The sequence below is a fragment of the Hipposideros armiger genome, unplaced genomic scaffold (genome assembly GCF_001890085.2).
Source record: "Hipposideros armiger isolate ML-2016 unplaced genomic scaffold, ASM189008v1 scaffold_0, whole genome shotgun sequence".
NCBI lineage: Eukaryota > Metazoa > Chordata > Mammalia > Chiroptera > Hipposideridae > Hipposideros > Hipposideros armiger.
This window is the reverse complement of record NW_017731350.1, coordinates 11,957,967-11,985,062: the sequence shown is the minus strand read 5'-3', so window position 1 is coordinate 11,985,062 and position 27,096 is coordinate 11,957,967.

Sequence of the window (27,096 nt, the reverse complement as noted above, 5' to 3'; positions counted from 1 at the left end):
GCCTCGGCTCAGCGTTCGCGAACCCTTACAGCATGTTGGGCACTTGACCAGGGGCTGGAGATACACAGATGAACAGCTATAGGCCCCCTCTAACCACCCTAAAATGCACTGGAAATTTTGTCACCCACAGCAGGCTGACGCGTTCCTTGAGGGCAGGAGTTATGCCACTGCCCTCCCTGGAATGTCCTTAAAACCAGGAACCATCCTGGGCACGCATCAGTGGGCCCGGGGCCTCGGTGGCCAAACACCAGGTCGCTGTGTTTGCAAGCCCAAGGTTCTCCCCTCAGGAGTGAGTGCCATTATCCTGTCACTCGGCAGGACAACAGACAGGACAGAGGCCAGCTCTACGGCCGGGAAGCTGTGAGCCCAAGTCGGAAACACAAGCTCCTTGAGCCTTGTTAGGCTGCAAGCTGGAGAGTTCATTTTTGAAACATCGGTCCCTAAATGCCCACCTGCCACAGCTCAGCAGACAGCGGCCCTCATGCCCGGCTCCTGTGTTCTCGCGCTCCGCTTTACCCAACTCTGGGCCTTTTGGTGAAATATACTAAGGCTGTGGAGAGGACAGAGCAGCCCCTGCTCAGAGATGGGTCGGCTGCTCAGCTTAAGAAGCAGGTCTGTGTTAAGCTTTGCCACATACCTGGAACTCTATTCAGAATGCAATATCCAGACACTAGATGTTTTTCCCCCTTTTGTAACATAATCCCCTATGTGATTTCATGGTGCTTCACTTATTAGTTTCTATGCATACATTTTTAATCTCAACAAAAATATATTTACCAAGATCTGAACCATATTAGCTCATACAATGTGCTAGGCACATTTGCACCCGTTCTTTTATCTCACCCTCACCACCCTTTGGTAAGATAGAAATATTCCTTATGTGTGGATGTGAAGTAAAAGCCCAAAGAGATCCAGTGGCCTGCCAAACGTCACACCCAGGAAAGGACAGACAGGAGTTTGAACCCAGGTCTTCAGGCCTGCATGTGACGCTGACCGGCATTTGTACAACCTTCCCCTGACAAGTCCACATGCACATGCACAGACCATCAGCACCGTCTCCAGCAGTGAATCAACCCCACCCAAGGACAGATGAACGACACTGAGCTTTCTGCAGATCCCCACGACTTATGGCAAGCCCACTGTGTGCTCCCAGGGTAGGAGAGCTAGGGGTTAAGAGCACAGGATTTCGTGCCAAGCTGTTCCATCCAGACTTGGTCAAATTACCAACCTCCCTGTGTTCAGTACCCTCATTCTTAAACCGGGGCGACAATTATCTCTACCTCACAGAGAGTTGAGGTAAACTATAAGGAAATTAAAACGGGTCAACCTATGAAAACGGTGCCTGGGGCATGGTTCAGATCTCTAAATACAGGATGTTTTACCAGGCAGCAGGCACAGTGCCAGCACCTAACATACGATAGATAGCTCTACTTCGTCTAACAACACTGCAGACAAATTAGTATCACCCTGATTTTTATAGGTGAGGAAGTGAACACTCGGAGACTTTAAATCACTTGTCAGAGGTTACATGGCTGGGACAAAAAGGGAGGAACATTTTGACCTGTTCTGTGCAAAAGAACCCTAATTCTAAACAAGCCAAGATGAGCCCTTAAGTTCTGATAAGCAGCAAACAGAACAGCGTGTTCGTGTCCCGTGGACCCTTGAGCAGGAGGACTGAGCCACCTCAGACCGAAACCCCCACATCTGACATTTTTGCTCTTCAGATATTTCATGTTCTCAAGGCTTCTCTGGCAAATCTGAGTTCAAAAAAAAAAAAAAAAGCACTATTCTTCCAGCCCCAGCAGAAAAGGGCCTCGGGGAGAATTTCCCAAGAGCCTCTGCTTCTCTGTGACTATTTTCTCGAAAGCCTCAGAGAGTTTGGGTAACTCAGCTGAAAAACGCTCCTGGGGTCCAACTCCACATTAACACTCTTTCCAGTCATCTGATAAGTATTCTTCATGAGTAATGAAAGAGTCAGCAGGCCCCGTTCGCTGTGCTCACCTGAACATCTGGAACTAAAGGCATGTCGAATGCATTCATTTTAATGTTCACGTTTCAAAGCACGGATTTATGGCTATCTATCCTGTAATGCCTCAAGCTGGTCCTCATCCAAAAATTACAACCTGTGGAAATGGTTTCAAAGTCCTGCTCCTTTCCACCTGCTACATCATCATCATCAAAACAGGAGCTATTGAGGACCTATCCTGCTAGTTCCTTTTTATTGAGGTATAATTTACATACAATAAAATTTACTTTTTGAAGCATATAGGTGAATGAGTATTGATGAATCGATATAGCAAACATTTTTACCCCAAAACCTTCCTCTGTGCCTTCTTGCAGTGACCTCCTTCCCTAACTCCCTGGCCCTGACAATCACTGATGTGATTTCTGTCACTACAGTTTTGCCATTTCTAGGATGTTATATAAATGGAGCCATGCAGTATGCGGTCTTTTGTGTCGGCTTGTCATGGAGCATAAGGCCTCTGAAGTCCATCCTACCCACTAGTTCGTAACCCTCACTGGGTTTCTGAATCTCTTGGAGCATTTCAAAATTATTCAGATGTGTAGCCTCACGCCCATCCCACTCCCCACCCCCGCCCCCAGACAATCAAGTTCATTTTATTTAGGGTGACGGCCAGTTTCATGTCCAAAGTTTCCAGGTGATTCTAGGGAGCATCCGGGTTTGCAAACCACCAGCCTTGACCATACTTCAAGCTGTTTTACGTGCAGACACCAATCCCCACCATGAATGGGAAAGGTCCCATTTTGTAGGCAAGGAGAACAAACAAGGCTTGGGAAGAAGGTTAACCATCTTGCTCAAGATCTTACAAACAGTGGCTGGAAAGTGTGATTCAAACTTGAGCCTTTTTCCAGCCCACACTCCTTCCCTGTATTGCTTCAGGCTGAGGAGAAAAATCTCCCACTGTGACAAAGAATCAGTTCTCGCACTCAAAAGAGACCATGGAAAATTTTTACTTAAAAAAAAAAAAAAAGCTTCTGTTATTTGCCTGGAGGTGGGTGGAAAGCATCTAAACAATTTTCAGAGCGTGATAACTACGCTTCGTGCTTCAACAGTATAAAAATGGCTGAGCAGAAATTTACCAAACTTTCAGGAGGAAAAAAGAGATCACCTATGAGCTCAGAACAAGCCTAATAAATTCCAACCCAAAGGGGGAGGTGAAGAATGCAACAGGTTCCTGAGACACAGACTCGTAATAAAAATGACCTGTAATATCATCTGTAATGATAACTGCAGGGCAGGCAGTGTCATCAGACCAGCAGGTCAGAGTGGCCAGAAGTAAAAAGTCCCTTTCAGCCTCTGGTTTCTCTATATACACTGCTAACTAGGCTTGCCTGGGAAGACGTTTCTTTCTGTGGTTTTCAGAGAGAATACTGAGCCCCATAGATATTTGAGAATGAAGAGTAATCTCTTCCTAGTTAGCTAACAGCCTGGGAACCATAGTTTCCAAAGTCCATTCTTTGAAGTATGTGAAACTGGAAACACTGTCATCTTTAACAACCTTTGCACTAGTGTGTGGTCAGTGCAAGGCTAGGCACTAAGAATGCGGTCATAAGCTTGGCTCCTTTATACGTGATATTATGCACTAGGATGATGATATGCCAGCATTTTTTTCCCCCCAGAGGAATGTCAACAAATGTCTGTTTTAATAAGTGAACAGTCCCATCTTTACTGACTCATTCGTGGTTGCAACATGTCTACACTTCCCACAAGAGCCCTGAGAACCACTGAGCTCATCGGCGGGGGTGGCAGGAGCTCAGATGCACAAGTGTCTGTGGGTGCCCGCAGATAGCCAGGGAGATGGACCTGTGCTCTCCAGCCCCACCCCTCGGAAAGCCTGAAGGGCTCATGAAAAGTCCGGACCCCTGAGACATCCCCCAGAGATGGTGCTCATTAGGAGCTGGATGGCACTGTGTATTAGCTTCCCAGGGCAGCTGTAACAAAATCCCACAAATTGTGTGCCTTAAACAACAGAAACTTACCATCTCACAGTTGTGGAAGCTGGAAATCCAAGGTCAAGGTGTCGGCAGGGTTGGTTCCGTCTGAGGCTGTGAGGGGAAGTCCCTTCCAGGGCTGTCTCCTCACTGCTGGGGGTTGGCTGGTCATCTTTGGCTTCTGCTGCATCTCTGCCTTCATCTTCACATGGTGCTCTCCCTGGGTGTGTCCAAATAGTCCCTTTATGTAAGGACACCAGCCGTATTGGATTAGAGCCCACCCTAACCAAGCATGATCCTATCCTAACTTAACTAATGACATCTACAAGGACCCTATTTCCAAATAAGGTCATATGTGAGGTACTGGGGGTAAAGATTTCAACACAGGAGATTGGGGGCGACACAATTCAACTCGTAACAGGCTGGGACTGTGCTTTCAAACAATTGCTCAGGTGAGCTTATCAGCCGAGTTAGAGAACCACTAACTTTCAGTGGAGGCATCAGCCTCGGATACACCCATAACCTTCCCAGGAAGAAATAAAAATAAAAATGCCTCTTTTCTACCTAACTCCCTTCTTAATCCCAAATACCTCATCTTTGTTTCCCTAAACCCACATTCTCAGACCAAAGGACAAAGAAGAGATTTAGAAGGTGGTTGGGTGGGTCTACAAAGGTTATTACAAAGAGGGAACACACTTGACTGGGTCCAGGCACCATCTTTGCTGCCTCCCCACTGATGAGGTTATTTTTGCCAAGAGAGTATCTCATATTAGATGATGTTCAAAGTCTGTGAAAGTTTGCTCTTGTTCTGAAAGATGTTTGCGATTCTAAACACCAAATAAAATTGGACATCAGTAAATAACATGTTCTTCTCTGTGACAAATTCAAAGAAAAGGTATCTGCTCCTTTCAGGCACTTGCCTTATATTCAATTTTCTTGGGAAAGGGTACAGGCAAAAATCCAGCATATATTGTGCCCATGTCAAACAGCATGGGGATATCACGGACTTGGTAACAAAGAAGGGGGAAAAGATAATTTACAGCTATTAGAGTACCATAAATACTTGATCCAAACAAAGAGCACTGTATATGTTATAGACCTTTGTGTTTTGCCTGAAAGGATAGTTACCTGCGTGGGGGGCTATGAGGAATTCTGGGCCCTTAGTAATCCAGCCTGCACACAAGCCCTTGCAATGCGCTGGCAATTTCCTTGGCAGCTTCATCCAATCCTCAGGTCTCGGAAGGGATGCTGTCGCCTCTGAGGGCCTTCCCATCGCAAGAGCCCCACCATCAGCCTTTGGCTAGCCTACCCGGCTTGCTTTCTTCATAGCACTTACACAGTTTTTGGTGTGGCTTCTTGTAGGATATCAATTGGAAGCGACACTGAGGAATGGGTAAGATTTTGACAGATGAAGCTGGAAGTTGAATGATTCCCAGCAGAAAGAGAAATGTGAATAAACATGGTAGAAAGGGTGCAAGGCAAAATTATGCACGAAGTCTGAATGAGAAGGTTTAAAAGGCATTTTGTTCTTAGCCTGTTAAAGTATTGGTGTCATCAAAGCCAACTCAGCCCTTCAAGCCTGACAGTTTTTCTGTCATTTTCTTTCTAATTAGTATAGGAGCTATGCTCTCAAACCTTCAGTTTCCTCCTCTGCCTGTGTTAATGATGGGATGGGCTATTAGCTAATATCCAAGGCAATTCTCTTCCACACAGACCATTTAAACTGTACTCAGGGTTAATTCCTTCATCATATACTAAAGAAGAGTTTCCTCACCCAGGCCGAATGAGCCTCTGCCCAGAAAGGTGCCAGGCATCAGCACACAGGCCAGGGGGATGAAGTGCACTAATTAAAAGGCGATGCCACCCGAACCACCCAGCTTCCAGAGGTCACAGTGCCAAGAAGTCAATGAGGCTGGAAGTTCAAGTTGGCGAGTAGAGTGAGGAGCGGGGCTCCCAGGCAGGAGGCCGGAGGCACAGCGCCAACCAGCCGGGCAGCTCCCACTCAGAGAGACAAAACATGTTCTGATGGCTGCGTGTAACTCATAATAACATAATTTTATTCTTAGAAGCAATTTCCATTACTGGCCCTGTTTATTATCACATTATTTTCTCAATAGCGGCAATGAACACACTAAACTCTCCCTGTTTGCTCACATTTTTATTACTGCTCACAGGCACCAGGAAAGGGTAAGCTGTGAGGAATGTACTCATTACCCAGGAGCCCCCCGCCAGCTCCAAGAACCCCAGCTCTGCAGCCTGGAAGACAGCCAAGAACCTGAGACCAGCCCAAGGGACCAGCGAAAACCAGGGAGGAACTGGGCAGAGGTGCCCACGCTGAGCAGGTCCAAGGCTGACCCCCAAGGAAATGTGTACCCATCGCTCCATGTGTGATTTTGACCTAGTAGAAAAGATGTAAATAAATACCATGGGCAAATGTTTGAGCACTCTGAGGAGTGTTTCTCAAACTGTAGGCTACGGCCCTTAGGCAGGGTTGCAAAATGAATTTAATGGCGCATGGCCAGCATTTCAGAATAAAATAGAAAATAGATGCATGGCAGTAGATGATTAGGTTAAAAATAATAATAATAGCTTGGCTTTGTATGTGTGTACACGAGTGTGCGTGTTAAGACACACACACTGCACTATGATTTCTTACCATGGGTTGATGTCAAAAATGTTTGATAAACATAACTGATGATTCAGGCCTTCAAGGAAAATGGCAGAGTCATGAAACGGAAAGAGTACTTGGCTTTCGAGTTGCAGAGAACTGGGTTTGAATCCCGGCCTTTCCACTTACTGGCTGTGTGACTTTGGACTTAACCACCTCTCCCTTCAGCTCTGCCATCTGACAATGAGAATAAAACAATTGCTTCATGGGTGCTGTCGTGAGAATGTGATGGGCTGACATGCGCAATGGAGAGTGCGCTGGGCCTGACGTCACAAGCCCGGTCATCTGCTGGGCTCGGACCGCTCACCGGAGGGAGCCTTTGATCTCTCTTGGCTTTAATCTCATCACCTGTAACACGTGGGTAATGACGTCAGCCTCACAGGTTGTTGTGAGGATTGATGAGATAAAAGGACGCAAATGTGCTTGGTGAATGGAAAAGTGCTGTAAAATGTGAGGGCTTATTATTTCTATTTTTATCTAACTCTGAGCGGGGAGGGAACACTTCCTGGTGGACAGGAGCTACGGGCTGAAGCCACAGCCTGCAGGTAGCCCAGTGTCCCTGAAAGCGGGAACATGATGAGTGACAGAGCCTGAGACAGGAAACCAGAATCTGGAAACGTCTCCCCGAGACTTCAGGGCGTCTGTTGATGAGGGGAAAGAGGACTTTCCAGAGGAGACAAAACGGAAGGTAGGCAGAGAGCCCTGTAAGAGACCCCGTATTGAATGCATCAGATTATCCAATTAGAAATTTTCTCTCTGCTGACTGCAGCCTTTTAACATTATTCCAGTCTGGTTTCAACTTAGCCATAGGACAATAGTTCCCAAGACTTGCTGAGTATCAAGGTCATCTGCACAACTATTTAAAGATTCCCAGCCTGCTCCACGGAGAATGTGCCTCTTGGCTTGGTGTGGCACTCAGTGATGTGACCTTTCTTAAAAGCTCCCCAGGTGACAGTGTTAACACGCCCAGTTTCCAAGCCTCTGCCTGGGGGAAGGGAGACAAAGCAGTCATCCTGAGACTTAAGATCATTCTCCGAGGGACAGGGGACATTTCTTTGCAAGGTGGGTCTTAAGAATTTCCCCCAGGGGGTTATCAAATTGACAGGTTCCTGGGCTTCACCCCCCAGAAATTCCAGGTAAAGTGGGGCCAAGGACTCCTCAAGGCTGATAAGTGCCCCCAGGTGCTTCTCAGATAGGTGGAACAGAAACCAGCCCTTTGAAAAACACTGCAAATTACTGGCTATTCACTTCACCTCTGAGCTTGCGCCATCAACTCTAAACTGGGGCAATTCTAGAACCTGTGTGTCTCCCTCACAGGGTGTTTGTAGGGGCTGAAAAATGAGGATGGTAATGTGTAAATTGCAAAAGGCTGTACAGGGTGCTTATTGTGGTTAACCAGACAGCTGTGTAACTCAGAGCAGAGAAATCTGCAGGGCAAAAAAACCCACACGTTTCCCATTGATCCCCAATCATACCCTTAAGAGACAGAAGACCACAATTCCCTTGAAAACCAAACAAGGTAATGGAAACACCAAGCCATGCTTATTCGGTTTCTCATTCATTCAACTGCCTGATTCTTACTGAATTCACCCTGATTTCTTTCAGCTTCAGGCCTATGGCACAGTGCTTATTTTCAAGGACAAGATAAGATACACATTTAAAGCCCATGTGAAAGATGTATAAATTAAAAACGTTTCATATATGCAAACTGTTGCTGGTAAAATACATGAGAGCCGAGGACTCAGTTTTCAAAGATCATGATTTCAATTAAAACTGGGTCCTAACGCAGCCCTAGATGCACGCTATCAGAGCTGGAAGGCACCTAAAGTCCTTTATATACTAGAAAACCGAGACCCAAAGAAGGTCACACCATCAGGGGTTACAAAATCCACCTCATTCGCCTCCTGAGCCACTGGTCTTCTCACTCGAGCAAGCCCTGATAATAAACATTTATTGGATGTCCACCATATTTTTTAAGTATGCAGTCGGGATTCAAGGATGGATAGGATATAGTCCTTGTGCTAAAGGACTAAGTACAGAGGTAAGAAGTCCAATGGCCACAACTACAGGTGCCTTTGTGAGCAACTCACAAGTCGGAGCAGAAAGGTTAAGTGCCAGTGATGCAGGGCGGGCTGGGCAAGCCAGCATCTGGCTGGACTTGGAAGTGCACTTCAGGACAAGGACTGGGGAACCACGCCAGCCAGACACAACCAAACAAGCGCTGCCTGGGAGGCGATGAGAGAACAGAGGTCTCTAGAGATCTGAACATACTGAGGGTGCAAAAATAAAAGTAAGCACATGACTTGTATTCATCTTTTGTTATCGGTATATATTGAGTATTATAATGTTAATACAGTTTTTCCTTTCTGAAAATGTGTATACACTTTTTTGGCACCCTCTCTATAAAGGAGGGAGTGGTTGCAGAGAAGGTTGGGTTAGATTATGATGAACTTTAAGCGCCAGGTTGAAGAATTTAGATTGCTTGGGGGGAAATTGAAGGTCATTGAACAAGAAAGCAACTCAATGTTATAGAATTATGAAATGAGAGCTGAAAGGAATCTTAGCATTGCTTCTCAAACTTTATAGTATATTCAATCACGTGAACTTTTTTGCAGATTCTAATTCAGCAGATCTGGAGTGGGACCAGAAATTCTGCATTTCTGATCAGATCTCAGGATGTATGATGCTATTGGTCAGTTACTCAGTACTCTGAGTAGCAAGATTAGTGCTCATTATAGCCCAGTAGGTTTCAACTCTGGTTACGTATTAGCATCAGCTAGAGAGCTTTACAAAAACTGCTAATACCTATCCCCTCCACAGAAAATCAATAAAATCAAAATAGCCAGGGGAACACAGACACTGAACGTTTTAAGCACCATTCAGTGATTCCAATGTGCAACCGGAGTAGAGATCCTAATTCCAGACTCTCATAACTGTAGAAGAAACAGAGCCAGAGCAAGAAAGAGACCTGCACGAGATCTCTCGTTTCATGGAAGAGACTGAAAGAGCCTTCTTCCCACGCTATCACACAGCCTTCAGTGTGACCATCTCCAAAAGCATAGTTCAAAAAAATGGCAGGAAGCTGCAAATCTTATTTGGGATATTTTTCTGGCAATGGTTTTGGGTGGCATTCCGTGAGGGTATTCTCACACATCGGCCTTTAATCTTTTTGATTAACGAGTGAAGAGAAACCCCTATGAACTCCCATTCTGTCAGCTGCAGGATCCCATAACAAAGTGTGCAGGAAGCTTAATAAGAAAAACTAGCAATGTGTTACAATTATGCTTGGCTGGCTAGAAATTGAATTCCACAAGTGTAAATCATTTAAAATTTAAAGAAGTTAAATTTTAAGACTGGGTTTTTCACTGAAAAAAAAAATAAAAGTGAAAGTTTGTCCCTTTGACTTTTTTGTTTTCTCATCCCCAGAGGCAGCATTGCCCTGGGGGAAAAGCACTGGACTGGGCTCTACTTGAGGCTTCTGTAACTCACTGTGTGACCTTTGAGCAAGTTGCTGCAACTTTGAGCCTCACTTTTCTCATCAGTGAAATAAAGAAGTAGAATTAGATGTTCTCTACCCGCCTACCCAGGACTGCTATAGTTCGCAGTAAAACATAACTCAGTGGGAAAGAAAGGGCACAGCAGCTTAAAAGAAAAAAAAAAGAAAACAGCCAACAGATTAATGAATAAAAAAGTGAGCAGAAAAGACAGTGAGACATCAAAACTTTGATTCTGGCAGCGAGACACTGCTAGCTGCTTTCTAATATCCACGTTTTATTTTTTCCTTCTGATCAGAACTCCAGTTATGCTTGAGGGAGCAAAGGGTCAAGGTAGAAAGTCTATTTCCCAGACTCTCTTGCAGCTAAGATTGACCATGTGACAAAATTCTGGCCCATGAGACATCAGCAGAAGTTAGCAGAAATTTTCTAGGAAAGTTTTACTTTCCTAGTATAGATGCTACCTCTTTCTCCTTTTTCTTTGTTAGTTTTTTTGTCCAGTATAAAAAATATTTATAAATTTCCAACCTATGGTATCCACAAATGCTTTCAAGTAGTATTACCTACTGATGTATATAAACAACTAAGTTGTTACCAGAAAGACCACTGTGACACTGCATGTCGTGATCACCCATCAAAACTTCCAAGCCAACTAATTCACTAAGAATATTAGCTCAGTGAGTCATCAAATGACAGATCTGTTGAATTATTGATTCACTAAAAGGAAAAAAAAAAGGTCTCTATTAATCAATTATAAAATTTATACCCGTTCTGGTTCCTCTGAGGATGGCTAATATTAAGTATACTGTAGGTTTGCAATATTTTATATTTTGAACTTCACCTGTCAGGCAGGTTCCAAATGCTATTATAACTGTAGGATAGGTTTATTTTACCCAGTGTGTTTTCAATCAAGGTTACTGCCGTTTCTACTTAGATTTACTAATTTGTTTTCATGATTGAGAGAAGAGAGATGGTACTTGAGTAGGGCACCAAGATTGGGAATATTTCACTCATTTATCTGTCCATATCACACATCCACCCAGTCAGGACACTTATGCACATCTTACACACTCTAGCCCCTATCCACACAGACTTGACTTGCTTAGTCAGGCTGACAAGTACATATTATGACACTGTGGACCTGTGAAAGGAATAGCCCATACAGAAATTATACAGTACCAATGGAAACAGTGAAGGAAACACAACACATTAGTGTCCTAGCTTGATAAGTGGGTGTCGTTTGAGATGAGAAACATGGTGTTGCCATAGTCTATATGATGAATGATTTACAAAGATTATTCAAGACCAAGGAAGAGCATCGGTGTCTGTGTGGGCATGCATGTTGATGTGTGTGAGTGACAGTAAGGTAAGTGTACAAAGGCACTTGTGCAAAATCCTTCCCAAGCCCAAAATCCTGCTGTATCTCTATAGCAGAGTACAGAGTCATTTTCCTCCTGCTTAAGAAAGTAAATTCGTGGACTGAGGAAAGTAGGAAAGACAAGAGACTGGATTTAAAATGGAGGGGCCGGCCAAGTGGCTCAGTTGGTTAAGAGCTCGCTCAAGAGTGCAAGCTCTGAGCAATAGCAGTTCGATGCCCGGCCCATGCTGAGCTGCCGCTGAGCTGCCAACAGGTGGCTGGAGGGCTCAGCTAAAAAAATAATAATAATAAATAAAATGCACTTGGCGAGAGAGTCCATGCATTCATTAAAACCTTGACATTCATGCTAGACATTACAGTGAAATTCAAAATTCACAAAATATAACACAAAAATGCACAGAACATTAGGCCAGCCACTGAAACACAAATAATTGCCATAAACTCTGTAAATGCATAAAAAAGTTTATTTGGGGGTTGTTAACTAAGTATTAGGTGAATAGATCCTTTAGCAAATTGCTCTATTGGTCGTCTGCTATCCTAGAATTGGTGTTGGACCAATTGATCATCCCAAAGTAAGTAGTAAAGTATTTGGCAAAGTAGTCCATGACTCATTGTCAGTGAGATCACCTAGGGCCTCCCATACCTTGAGTTTGGCATTAACAGGCTATTTTTAAGCATTATAAGCACTTTGAATATAACAATGGCATTATTTTTTAAAAGACCATTCATTAATGAAAACAATTCCGTTGTTTGATAGGCCTGGTGTTGAGGCTTCCAGCTAACTGACATTACATTGTGGTCTTAATATTAGCTTAACAATTCTCCTAATTTATGTTCAAAACTCTTAACCAGACTAAATAATTCTCCCCTTTTGGTTGTTCACATCCAGCAGGTGATCGTGTGTGCATTACACACCATTCTTGTCCTACACAACCTACACTGGAATTGTGATATCACTGTAAGGCTCACTGAATAACAACAGAAAGGATTTTGTTTCTAGCTGTGATTGTTTCAAGTTCTCACTTTGATGTAGAGTTGTCATCAAGGACATTTATTTAAATACGATTCTTTGAAATGCTAGGGACATGTACTTATTCAGAGAGGCCTTGGAGGTTTCTGTCTTTCTGTGTGTGCTGACACTGCGTTCTGCCTCGGGAGGTGGGGTGGGGGTGGAGTGTGTGAGTGTGAGTATTTGTGTGTACATGCACATGCACATGCATGGGAGAATGCAATGGTAAATAAAATTCATTCTGATAAGAAGAATAACATCACAGTTGATTCCAAACTGAAAATGAACCCCCTCAGTCCTCCCCTCCAACATGACCCTGTCAGTCCCCTTACAGCTGTAGCAGCTAAGGTTCCTGTTTAAACATTTTATACCCATGTCCTTCTGCCTGCACCATGACGTCAGAGTTAGGAAGGAGGAGATTAAAAGTCCTCAGTTATTGCTTCATTTATCCTCCAGTGTTTCAACCACCCCGTGGAACTCCCTACTTTAAGCCTTACTCCTCTATAGTCCTCAGGGTTCATCTTCCTAACTTTAAAATCCAAATTCGTCACTGTTGTACCTAAAAACCTCTGACAAATACCCACCTGCTACAGGATAGAGGGAAGACTCCTGAAAATGGCAACCTGAGGCCTGCCTAGGTTGGCTTTGATGCCCTGTGAAGCCTCACCTCTCGGCATCACCTGGAGTCATTTGTGTCCCCCACCTGTTGGCTGCCATCTCAGCTGAAAGGGTCCCTGTCCATGCTATGGGCATTCCCATTCTTGCAGGATGCCTCGTCATTCTTCAGAGCTTGTTTATGCAAGTCACCTCCCCAGTGCACATTCCCGAAGCAGAGTTTGGTGCTCTCGACTCCATCCTCAAACTTAAGTATCTATGTTGTGGGTTAAGAGCAATATCTGTACTGGAACCCCAGCTGCACAAACCGTATGACTTTATACACCTAACTTAACCTCTCTAAACCTCTAGGCGTGGTCTTTAAAATGAGGATAATAGTATCCAATACACCATTTGTTGTAAAAATTATTATATGATAATACCCACCCCCAGGATGTTAGACTGAAGCAGTCACCAGCTCAACAGCATGTAACCCTCATCCTAACATATGTGGATGCTAGATTAAGATATTCAGTTTCTAAAGAATCTTAGGTAAGAAATTATTTTCAAGGAGCCACTGAAATCTCTCCCTGCTAGACACAAGACTCACCAGCCCTATCATGGTCGTCTTTGCCTGTGGGTTTTGCGGGCTGCATGATGATCAGCAGACCATGCAGATGATCCCTTAGAGGCTGTAGGGCAGCTTTTGCTGCACTAAGGTTTGGCTACATTCATACAGACCCAGATGGAGCTATCATGGGGCTCTGAGATGCACAGAAGCAGCAGCAGTATATGTCGTAAGGCGTGCATGCCATAGATCCGTGCTAGGCTGCCTTCCGTAGTGAAAGAGGAAGTGTGATCCTCGTATCTTTAGGGCTTCCTGAAGCTTCCGCCAAACTTAGCCATGACCTTGGAAGGTCCAGACGCACACTCAGCTCTTCTAATTAGCCTACACAAAGGCTCTGTTGCGTGTGATTTCTTTTTATTCCTGCTTATTTTTAAAATTATGCTTTACACAGTGTTGGGCACATAGTACCCTGTATATGCTAACTGTTAATGTTATTATGGACTGCAAGCTCCTTGAAAGCAGAAGCTGTGTCTGTTTTCATCTTTTTATTCTGATACAGTGTTTATCATTTGGCTAATTAATATTGTTTGACTAGTAAATTATGGCCATAATTAAAAGATGCATAGTCATTTATGATACATAGAGAACGTACATATTCACCCCCTTATCTTCAAAATAATGTTGTTACATAATTTGCCTTATTTTCTACTCAAGACCCTGAGACTCAGAGAAGAACTCTAGCTTGCCAAATCTATAAAACTAACGACACAGCCAGAATTCAAATGTATATGTTGTGCTGCCTTGTTTTTTCTTGGTGGTTGTTGTTGCTTTGCATTTAAACTTGATAGTCTTCTCACTGCATAATGACTAATTCATTAACCTATTTTGACATGGCTATGTTATTCATATACATGTCCTACCCAAAGAAAGGTGTCTGATTTCTCTTCTCATGGGCAATTTGACGGGAGGTTTCATCCGCCTCGAAAAATCCCGCATAACCATGATTTGGATTTATAACTAACCCGTAAGCTGTGCTAGAAAGTGAAAGGAAACGTAGAAGTCATTGTCTGTGAAAGGGAATAGTCTGAAATCACTTCTATCAAGTGCAATGCCAGGAATCTCAGCTGAATTTCTGGAGGAACAGATGCAATTGGAAAGATAGCTTCCAAAAACATTCAAAGTTATAACACTCCCAGCATTTAATATATAGGAGTATGTTATTCTTTCAGTAAATCCTGACTGTATTAAAGTTCCTGGTGATGAATGGATACAGTGAGAGCATCTCTGAATGCCCCTTGTCATTTTTACTAGTTACCCGTTCAAAGGAGTTTCAGTGCAGTTATTATTTTGTAGTTAAAATACCCTCAGACACTAAAGGTTCCCAAAACCCATGCCTCATTCTCAAGAATATTCCTTAATGTAGACACAAGTCCTTTTTTGTTAAGTTAAATATATAAGGGTGCAAAATTTATAAACCTCATAAAAACCTTCCCGCTCCTGTACCCTGTGTGTCTGACTTGCTGCCTTCCTCACACTACACCATCACTGATGCCGTTTTACACAATGGAGCCATGCAGAAGGGAACCCGGGTGATTTAAATATCCTTAAAGCCTCCTTTTAAAGTGAGAAATGTATCCTTTTATGCATCTAACTGGTGACCTTCTCAGAAATAAAATCAGGCTGCCAGCTCCCTTTCTGTTCCATATGGCTCAGGACAGCAAGCAAGCCCACTGCACAGAATGAAAAGGGGGTTGCAGGAAGCTGCTTTCTTCAGATAGACATTTTTTTTTCCCTCTGCATTAGCATCTTAACAATGTATGGATTAGAGATAATTGAGATGCACAGCTATAAGGTCAAGTCAAAACTGCCAATAAAGAGATAGACAACTTGATGAGGAATTATGTGACTGTCCTCAGAAGTGGATGGGAAAAGGCAGTAACCCTGCAAGTACCACTCCACCAAGACATGCTCCAAAACCTTAGATGAACCTTATGTCCTTTTCGAGGGAGAGTGGCTAGTGCCATGTAAGTCCCAGATCATTCATTACATGAGACAATGTATGAGACCACTTTTTTATTTCAAGAAGTTTTTTTTTTTTAATTATTATTATTAAATCTCAGGTGCAGAGAGTTGTAAATGTTATTTGTAAATTATAAACTATTCTATTAACTAAGGTGAAATTATTGTTATAATGAGAAGTATTTATTCTCTCCACTGTTCCCTAGAATCAGAGAGGGTCTATAGATGGGGAAATATATCTTTACACCTCTCTCTTCCCCTCACAGAGACTAGTGAAGGGAGGAAGCCCACAAATTTGGGTTTGCCCCCAAAAAAGATGAAATGATAAATTGAAAGCATGTTCCTGCTCTTTATGTAGCTAATTGGGGATGACTAGAGATGAATGAGAGCCTTTTGGAATGACAGTTATGAACTCCATTTCATGGCTAGGTGGGACCATGGCCATAGACCAATGCATGATGGGAACGAGAGAAGGAGAAAAAGGAAAGGAAAATTGTTTTCTAATGCAAAATGCCATCCTGCTTAAGTACAGAAAAAAATCCTTATAGACTATATATGAGGTCTGACAATTAAGTTCATGAACTTATTGCAACTATGTTGCTAACTTTTTTTGATATCAGAGGGATTATTCATTATGAATTTGTACCAACTGGACAAACAGTGAACCAAGTTTACTATTTGGAAGTGCTAAAAACACTGCATGAAAAAGTTAGATGACCTGAACTTTTCACCAACAATTCGTGGCTCTTGCATCACAACAATGCACCAGTTCACACAGCACTGTCTGTGAGGGAGTTTTTAGCCAGTAAACAAATAACTGTATTGGAACACCCTCCCCAATGACTTCTTTCTTTACCTGAAGATAAAGGAAATATTGAAAGGAAGACATTTTGATGACATTCAGGACATCAAGGGTAATATGATGACAGCTCTGATGGCCATTCCAGAAAAGAGTTCCAAAATTGCTTTGAAGGGTGGACTAGGCACTGGCATCAGTGCATAGCTTCCCAAGGGGAGGACTTCGAAGGTGACCATCGTGATATTCAGCAATGAGGTATGTAGCACTTTTTCTAGGATGAGTTCATGAACGTAGTTGTCAGATCTCATATACTTTAGAAAAGTGTTTTTCTTCTACTTATTTAGCCTGTATTATCTGAGAATTACTATCAGTTCTGAAAGCAATGTGTGTACATGCATGGGTGGAGGTGAAGGGGGGAGTGTTTAGCCCAGGGTTTATCCACATGGGACCAAAGGCCCCAAAAAGAATGAGGACGTATGTATTTTTCCATTCTGGTGGACAGATGTGAAAAGTGTCCAGCCTTGGGATCCAATCACCTGTCTTGAACTGTTCAACAGAAGTCCTATATGTTCTTGAGAGAACAACTCAGGCTTTAGGAAATGTATATTGTTGTGCATAATTGTGGCTGCTGTTTTGTTAAGGTGGAGGGGTGAGGATGGATCTAGAGCAAGGCCAACACCTGAAGAAGCATATGGGGTTTCCCTAGGGTGAGCCTGAAACCCACACCCTGAAGGAGTAAGGGCCTGGCTGTCACTCTGAGATGCCACCTATGACAGGACCCCTGGAAGTAATATAGCTTATTTTCATCCCTTGGTTGCTGAAAATAACCTCAAGAGAATTATATTAACAGAGTTATATAAGATTAAGGCACAGGCAGTATAGGTGGTCCACATGAAATGCCTCTAATGAGGCCAGTGTGATAGTCGCAACATCTAATGGAAAGAAAACAATGACCCAGAGTTCCGGTTATCAAGCAGTAGAAAGTGAGCATAGGCTCATAATGACAAGACCAAGATGGATTTGTATTTCTAAAAGAAGTAGCTGCCTCATGGATTATTCCTGAGCAGATATGGGGCAAACCCCTCTTTTCATAAATGTTCTAGTGGAAGTTTTCCCTTGTTTATATTATTACTACTTAGTATGATTCTAATGATCATCAAACTATTTCATAAATATTTATGGAATTGAACAAATGGAATAATTGATTCACTCTACAAACACTTACTGAGTGCTGACTTTCAGCATACACGACACTTTCCCCCAAACGTGTAACATACCCTCACATCTGCACACCCATGCACACATCTTTCCATGCCCCCTCATGGGGAAGTATGCGTGTATACACTCATGCATGCACACATGTACACAGTTCCCCAATGTACACATATATACATATGGATTATACAGAACATATACCTCACATACCTGGAAGTTTGGGTATCAGCTCCAGTGTTGATAATGTAAGACCCCAGACATTAGCCCAGGCAGCACTGGCAGAAGCAAAGCCTCCTGATGTCCTTGATGCTGGCATCCCCCAGTTCTCTACTCCTGCTGCAGGAATCCTGGCAAAGCAACAGCCCCAGTTGCCCCCTTTGCTGATAGTCCTGGGTCCTCTGGAGAACTACCGACTCTGATTAGTCAGAAACCATTTTCAAATACCTGGGTTTTAGGCAAAAGATTGCCAGGTTGGGTCAAGCCCTGTGAGATCTGTTATTCCCTCCGCCTGAGGCTCTAACTCTATTCCACATTGCCCATCCCTTGATCAGCTGTCGGGGCACACACAGGTGTGCATGGCTCAGAGGGTTGTTAAGGCACAGCAAGGACCAAAAGGAGATGAAATTGCAAGAGGAAAGATAAAGATAAAGGCCGGTAAAGACACCTATGGAAGAGTGAAAGGGGGATGTAAATAGTAGATGAACAATAAGATGGAGTGTCGATGGACATGACAGAATGGAGACATTGAAACACTGAACAAGTCAGATCTGAAGGCTCAGAATCAAGCTGGTAAATGTCCAGAAAGCAGTCGAACTGCTCCTTGCGCGCAAAACTCAACATGCCCTGCAACGTAGGCACAGCTCCTTGAACACTTTGGTGAGCAGACCCACCATTCAAAAACAGAAAGTAAAAAGCATTTAAAAATGTACATAAAACACAAATTAGAAATAAGCATTAAAAAATTAAATATACATGCATGGAAAACAAGCTTCCTGTTCTCGTACATGCAGATACTGAACATCTCGCAGAGTAGATTGGGTATTTGTCTGAAATCACTCCATTTTTCTTTGTGTTTGGGGTTTGCACAAGCCCAGTGGCTGGACATACTTGTGCACTAGAATGGTTTGGTAGATGGTAAACTGGAATAATCATCCGGAAATGGAATGGATGGGGTTTCTAACAGGGAAGTGCAAATGACAACATTGGGGCTTTCTCTTGCAACATACTAAAATAAGTATGTTTCTGTGGGGTTTTTTGTTTTGTTTTGTTTTCTTTGCATTTGTTCTATTTGAGGGAACAGTGATATTTTACCTAAGATATTTCTGTAGGTAACGAGCTAATTGTTTCTGGCTCAGCGTCTCTATATTTGGGAAGTTTTCACAATGACAAAATCAATCTTCATTTCTCTGATGCATCCTTCTTTTGTACAGTGGAAATACAGGTGATTCTATTGGGGTTATAAATATAATCAATGATGTTATAAATATGATAGTGATAAAATAAATTGTTTTATTACCTTTAAAATGGTCTATAATCATTACTGTATCATTAGCAAATAAAATATTTATCTGAATTTAATATCTTTAAGAAATAAAAATGAGCATTTTTATATTAGTCATCAATGTGGCTTAGTTCAAGATCTATTTTTTTTTTAACTTAACCTCTTGAGTACCTTTTTAAAGTACTTACTATCCATTACCAGAGATCATTGGGTCCTAACCATTTGACTCAGTCAACATGGCTATGTAACAACTATTTATTATTTCCAGAAAATGTTAGAAGCTGTGCAACAATTTATAAATATTTTTTTCATATTGAAAGGAAAATACCCAAGGGTATATATCCTCTATTCTTTTATTCAAAATACTTTTGAAGCATGGTGTCATAGAGGCCAAGCCAAAAAAATATATTCCACAATTTACAAAAATCAAATACTATGGAGAGTTCAAGTAGGATAATTCCTGAAAAACTCTCCAGGATATGGAAAATAGGAGATCGTTAATATTGCTTCTGTGAGACATTTCAAAGGAATGAAGAGAGTAAGATCTATAAGGTGGAGGAATGATAGGCAGGGAAGTAGAAGAGCTGAGGGCAAATTAAGGGGACAATTTCTTTCTGGCTGTATCAGTTAGCATAGCCTAGGTTACACTGTGTAACAAACAACCCCAAAGTGCCCGTGGTTTCCTGTAACACAGATTTATTTTTCATTGATGCCTCATGTCCAGCATGGGTCTGTAGGAGACTCTGCTGATTGTACACAGGCACCCTGGCCCTCTGAACCTCCATCGCAACAGACGCATCCATGTTCTCCAGGTGGGGATAGAGAAGGTGGAGTCAAAAAAGCAATTAAAATCTTCAACCCGGGAAAGACTCCTCTGATCCTCCCATATGAAAATAAGCATGCCCCGCCCTGTGTGTTTGGTGCCTGCATGAGAGTGAGTACACTGTTTGGCCTTAGGTGTATGTGTGTGTATTGACATAAGTATCGGACACCAGATTATATCTCTTCAAAGGTAAGAAATCTGCAAATCCTCAACTTTTAATCACTCTAGTGCCTATCTAGCAAGATGTCTGTCCAATAGCATCTGTCGAGGTATATTTCAATGCAAAGTTCTTGTTTTCTTTGTTTTCTCTTTAAGTGAATTCACACTGATTAGGGCCCAGCCACAGAGCTGACAGATGGCATTGTATATAATCACCAGAGAGCACAGAATTTGGGATGTCAGGGAGAATTGCCTTCACATCATCAATGGACTGAGCCAAGGCCTTCGTGGGTAAATTGTGACAGTTGCTTAACTGGCATGTCCCACCCCCATCCTCAAATCCACCCCTCACTCCCACCCCTACTCCAAACTCCCAAAATGCTTAGATTATTGCCCCGAGAGGAAAGCAATCTTTGAATCAGAGGATGTGAATTCTGGCAGGGATTTTAATATATCTGTAACCCTCTGGTTATCAACTTCAGTTCTGAGGAATTCAGAGCTCAACAGAGATGATCTGCCCCTAAAATCACATGGGATACCTCTAAGGGAGCTTCTATTACATGTCAAGTAATAAATTAGATACTCACACATTATCCCATTATATTCTATAAACAAACCCATGAGGCCTTTTCCCAGTCCTCATGGAACACACAAAAGCTACTGAATCTCACTGCTTAATTATAACATTTCCTTGCACTAATTTTCATGAACTTTCACTCCTATTGCTTTTCTGCTGGCAGGTAATTAAAAAAACAGTTGACAAATATCACACCTGATACCAAGTGTCTTTACTCAGTCTGGCAGTTTCACCCTTTACTACGTATATTTGTGGTAGCTAGACCTAGATTATTTTTATTTGCTTGTATGTGTTTTCTTAAGACTATTTTATGTGGTATTCCCATTTGAGATTTAAAAGAATAAAGAACTATAGAATGCTTTTTGCTAAAAAAGGTATAGGAATTACAATTTCATTGCATGTGAGAAAAGAGAGCCCAAACTTCCTGTTGCTCTCCTCTCTAAACAAATTTGAGAACAGTGCTATTCTCCATGCTCGCCACTTATAGATGCAGAAAGTGATGCTTAGAGAGAAGGGACTGTTCGTACGTCACACAGTGTGTCCGGGACAAGATGAGAACTCAGCGAATCCACTCTCTTGAATCTAAGCTCAGCTCTCTTCACTCCTACAACACACACACAGTTTGTTCGTACTAAAGGCCTAGAACTGGGTCCTCATAGTCATTTCTGAGCACTAAAAATATCTAATTATGAATTCTGAAGAAGCTCCCAGGAGGGAAAGGTGGTTAAATAGAACAAGTTCTTTCAAATTACACACAAGGGGGAAAAGAAGTCCAAGTGGAGGAAAACTGCCATTAGTGCCTTGAAGGAATATACACAGAATAAATCCATTGATTTTGTGGTCATTATTGTCATTATGTGTATATGTTGGTCACGATCGAGAGCCACCATCACCAATGGGTGCAGCACTTACCCAGCAGGACACCCCGCACCCACAGCAGGAGCCACAGGCATAAACAGGCAGGATCAGGGAGAGGGAGGGGAAGGTATGGGTCACTTCAGGACAAAGTCCAGCGTTCACAACTTTTATGATTCATCCAAGTTCCTAAGCTGGGATACCTGGCAAATCAGCATGCATCGCCCATGGAGACAACCATATGGGTAAACTGAGACATCAAAAGGGAAATGGATATGACTTCAAACAATCCTGGGATCAAATCCCAGCCACATTTTCCAGCTGTGTTAACCTGGCAAGTTATGTGAACTCTGTAAATTTCAACTCTGTACAATTTGGAAATCATAAGATTTAAATGAGATGATGTATGCCACGCTTCGGCACATACCAGGTGCTTAGTTACTTGACCTCGTACTTGTCACCTCTGCTGCAAAGTCCTATGTGCATCCTGGGGATCTAATCCCCCTCTTGGGCTCTCATATCTCATCCTGTTGCTGTGGGGTGTCCCCTTCTCTAAGCAACATGACTCCTCCCACCAAGGGCATCTACCATGGGCCTGCACAAATGCCTCCCTTTATACTAACTCCCTTCCAAGCCTGCGAGCCGAAGGTGCAACAATAACAGAACAGAAACAGAAGGCTGACCCAGCAAACCTCAAACGTTCTTTCCTGGGTACAACAGCTAGAACACATAAATGTCTGTTAAAAAACACTTTATTTTTCAAGACCCAGAAACCTCACCTTCTGAAGCCAGCTGAACAAGCTGATGAAAAATCAATCGTATTGGATTGTAAACCTGTCAAAATGATAGTGACGGCAGTGCATTAATGGAGGCTCTGGGCACTGATTCCTCCCCCTTCCTCTGTCCATCATCGCACATCACCGTCACACTAATAACAGATTCTTTTTTCTAAATTAATCTCTGGAAAGGGAAATCAATAGTATTTATTGTGTGTAAATGTTCCTATCCTCTAGCCAGCAGTTCCCACTGCTTTGAACTTGAAGAGAGATGGCATTCATAGCACAGTGTCAGGGGGGATTTCTGACTCTACAAATGTCTGACTTTCCGTAGTGCAAGGGCTGTACCAATCCGACAAACCACAGGGACAAAGGAAGACACCCAGGGACTCCCACGTATATTTAAATGATGGAAATACAATTTTCATGGGAAAAAATGTTTTTGGAGAGGCTAAAGATGCCAGTCAACCAAGGTCTCGTATTTTCTGACAGAAAAAATCAACATAGGGGAGCTTTTCTCCCCCTCAAAAGCCTCTGAATTGGGCCAAATATTAAATCTGGAGGGGATACGAGAGAATATCTGGTCCTATGAGTTCCATCTTTGGGATGTGGTTTGAAAATAGAGAATCATTTTGCATCTCTTTACATATATTTTTTTAATTTCTATTAAATTATTGGAATGACGTTTGTTAGTAAAATTACATAGGTTTCAAGTGTCAATTCTATAATACATCACCTATATATCACATTGTGTGTTCACCACCCAGAGTCAGTTCTTCATCCATCACCATATATTTGACCCCCCTTACCCTCTGGTAACCACTAAAATGTTGTCTGTGTCTGTGAGTTTTTGTTTGTTTGCTGCTTCTCTTTTTAAACACAGTATCAAATTCTTTTTCATTTTAAATGACACTAAAGAAAAATGTGAACTTTATAAAAGTGGAAATGACATAGTTGTCCAACATTTGAAAAACACTGATCTGGAAGACCCCCTCAGCTAACAGTGGGAAGCTGAGTGCAGAAAAGAGAGAGTCGTCAAGTTTACACTGATGGTAAGTGATGACCACTCCATGATACCAGTGATGGTCACATGTGGTTATGATACCAGCAATGGTTATAATAGTTATAATTTATTGAGCATTTACATCTATAGCCAGTCTGTGGGGGCACTTCACGTAATTACCAGTGTTTCTAATCCTCAGAGTAATTCCACATGGTAGCTACTATTACAACAGTTTTAAAGCTGAGAAGGAGGCTCAGAATTGTTAAATAATTTGTCAAGGATTACACAGCAAATCCTCTGAGGGTCTGGGATTTCAAGCCTAGCCTGTTAAGCTCAGGTCTCCTTTTGACTTTTAAGAGCCATGCTGACTGTGCAGACACTTACAGCAACCACGAGTCTTGTCCTGTGTCAGGAACAAGCATTATCTAAAGATGGTCGTACCAGGAGATAAGACGTGCATATATATGAAGGTAAGTAATATCGTATGGCACACATTTAGCTGCTCAGTGGCTGAGGAATTAGGGGAGGTAGGGGTAGCAGGAAAGGTGTTAGGAAAGATTGGAGAGTTTAGGATAGAAAGAAAGAAGGGAAGACTATTTCAAATAGAAGTGGTTAATCCAAACCACAGAAAGAGGGACAATGACACAAGGTTTCCTTAAAATCGAAGGAAATTCTGGAACCATCAGGTTCACGTAACAGAACCAGAGGAAAAGAGATAGAAGAAGAGGGGGAGATTGTATCGGGAAGGGGGCCAACTGTTCAGCTAAGAACTTACGACTTAGGGTAAGAGTGTGGCCCATGAGATGCAAAGTTAAGAGAAGAGGCAGAAAAGTTCCCCAAAAGGTTATTTCAATGATCTCACTATTACCCTAGGAGGACTTGGTACTCCAGGGACTAAAAAGAAGGACAAATGAGAAATACATTGTGAAAGGAAACGGATAGAATCAGCAAACAGGAGGGACCAGAGGACAAAGGAAAAGTAACCCTTGTAAACATTTCACATTGATGCATATGGAATGAGGATTATTGTACAAACGTTAGCAAAATAATAGCCATGTTAGAAAGTATATGAGACCCCTAATTTTGTAGTGGTTTTCTGTTAACAAGAGTCTGTCCTACACATCTCTTGGTATGTTTCTGAAAGATGAGCGAATTAGAAGTAACTCACATTCTGAAATGAGCTCTCAAGGGCCCCAGGCTATTGGATCTTTTGATGTGAAATCTCTTAGAGAGTTCACGTAATCAATCCTGTGAAATAAGTCTAAGGTAACAGAACAGCAAATCCAGGGACTGAGGATGGATAAGAGGCACTGGTCCTCTTCTGCCCAGCGGAGCTGATGTCTGTACAGGATCACACATCTTGTCTTGAGAATTAACATTTGGGTCCTCTGCCTCATGTCTCCTTCCCCTGTTTTGTTCAGAGGCCTCCTAACAGGCCTCCCAGCTTCAGCCCACCCTCAATGCAGCAGTCAAAACAAGTCTGCCGACATCTGTTGGCTCCCATCCGTCCTCTGCTCCAACCCCCACCGCCTTGCCTCTGGGGACAGTCCAGGATCTGCAGTCAGTGTGTGATCTGCCCTGTGAACCCCTCCAACCTCATCTCCTCTGCTCCACTCTGTGATCACCCTGCAAACTAACCTCCTTGCTCTGACTCAAACCCTCCTGTCCAGTCCCCACCTCAGGGTTTTGCTCCGGCCGTTCCCTCTGCCCCCAGCAGTCTCCCCTGGGTGGACACAAGACTCACTTCACAGCACTCGCCTTATCAGCCTTCCCTTGGCTGCTCACTTTAAAATAACAACACCCCTGCCACCCTTATCAGCTTTATTTTTCTTCCCTCAATTTTTCTTCATCTTACATATTGTACATTATATTTGTTTTGTGTCGTCCAGCACCCAATTCTAGAATAGTCCCTGAATGAAGGCAGACTTCTTGTTGTTTCTGTTTGTTCACCAATATATCCTGAGCACCTAGAAGAGTTTCTTGCATATAGTAGCAACTCAAAAAAAGTATGTGTTGAATGACTAGATGGAAGATTCTATAACATTGTGAAATTGTTTTTGTTTGTCTTAATATCTAATTGGTATAACACTTGGGTGGCCAGAAAAGCTCATTTCTTTGTCACTATGTCTCTAGCCAGCACTCAGTGACCTGCCAGGGCCTATTCACTGTGACCCCTAAATGTAACCCACATCTGTCTCCTCTTACCTACGCTGCATGCCATCTGGGTGCAGCAGGACTGAAAGAAGGGGCTTGCACTAACTCCTTACTCAGACTTAGCTTCCTACTTGCTGTCTTCACCTAAGCATTTACCTCCACACATCTGAGACCGTAGCAATAACATGAGGATAACAGCAGCTTCCCCATGGGCTTGAGATTCAAACGGTTGCACTCTTAGATGTGATCAGAAAAATTGTATTTACAACTAGTGTAACCTATGGGGTCTGCACTTTAAATTAAACATACAATCAAAACATCTTTTAAGGTAAAACTCTTAATTTTAGAGTTGCTATATATACGGCAGAACTTAGCCTAGGTTTTGGATTCAGTCTGGAAGCTGCTACTCTGTGTTCCTGCAGGAAATGAAATTCTGTGACGGGGATCTTGCCCAGGCTCTTCTAAGTTAGGCCTTCATTTGATTTGAGGAGCTAAGAATTTCTAGGATTGCACTGCCATATGCAAACATAAGCATAAAAGGCCCATTAAAAAGTCAGATAGTCATTTGCTTTCCTGAAGTATGAAATTAGCCATGCCTTTTGAAAGTATAGCTATTTGGAGCTTCTTCAGAAAGCTGGTTTTCAACAAATATTGACTCGTAGCAGAGGATAAAGTACTCCGTTTTAGGCTCCTGGACATCTCCACAGGACACCACCACCAGATAACTCAGGGAAACTGCTTTGGGCTGAAAATAACTGGAATCAAATCATTTTTTGTGTTGCACTGTGATTATCTGCTCATGTGTTTTGTGTATCTATTTCCTCTGATACACTATGATTTCCATAAGAATAGAACTTGAATTTTCCATCTTCATAAATTTTATCCCTAAGTGTGATCGACATGATAGCTGCTCAATCAATTTTTGAAGAAGAAAAAAGATAAGGAAGGAAAGGAGGAAGAGAGAACAAGAGAAGGGGAGGAAGGAAAGTAAAGCAGGAGGGAGGGCGGGATGGAGAAAAGAAAAAAAAGGAAGGGAGGTTAGAGAAGAAAAAATTGTACTTTGAAATTTTAATTTAGCCATCTTGGAGAGAAAAAATTCATACAAGATTTTTCATAGTTGGTAACCTATACATGCATTTTGAAAAATCTGCAACAGACAACATGAAAAGTATTCTCCGAGATTGAAGTGATGTTGCTAAGAGCAGAAGTATTCTAAATTAGGAAGCTTCCTTGCTATTCCATGAGATTCCCTTCCCTCATGTGGGCAGGCATCAACAATAGTGAAGTGTCTGTCCCTGTGGTATCTTTGCAATTTCGCACTTGTAAAAAATGAGACTTTCCAGCTCATTAATTTGCTTACACAAATAGAGCCCAGAACCAGTTAATCCCCAAAACAAGTACTCTGTTTTTATCTTGTAATGACTTTTTCATGCCTGGACTTCAGCCTAAGCTAGATGGAGAATCTTCTTTTCCCACCTGAGCTTCTCAAGAGAATCCACAGGAAAAAGAAAAAAAGGAAGGAAGGAAGGAAGGAAGGAAGGAAGGAAGGA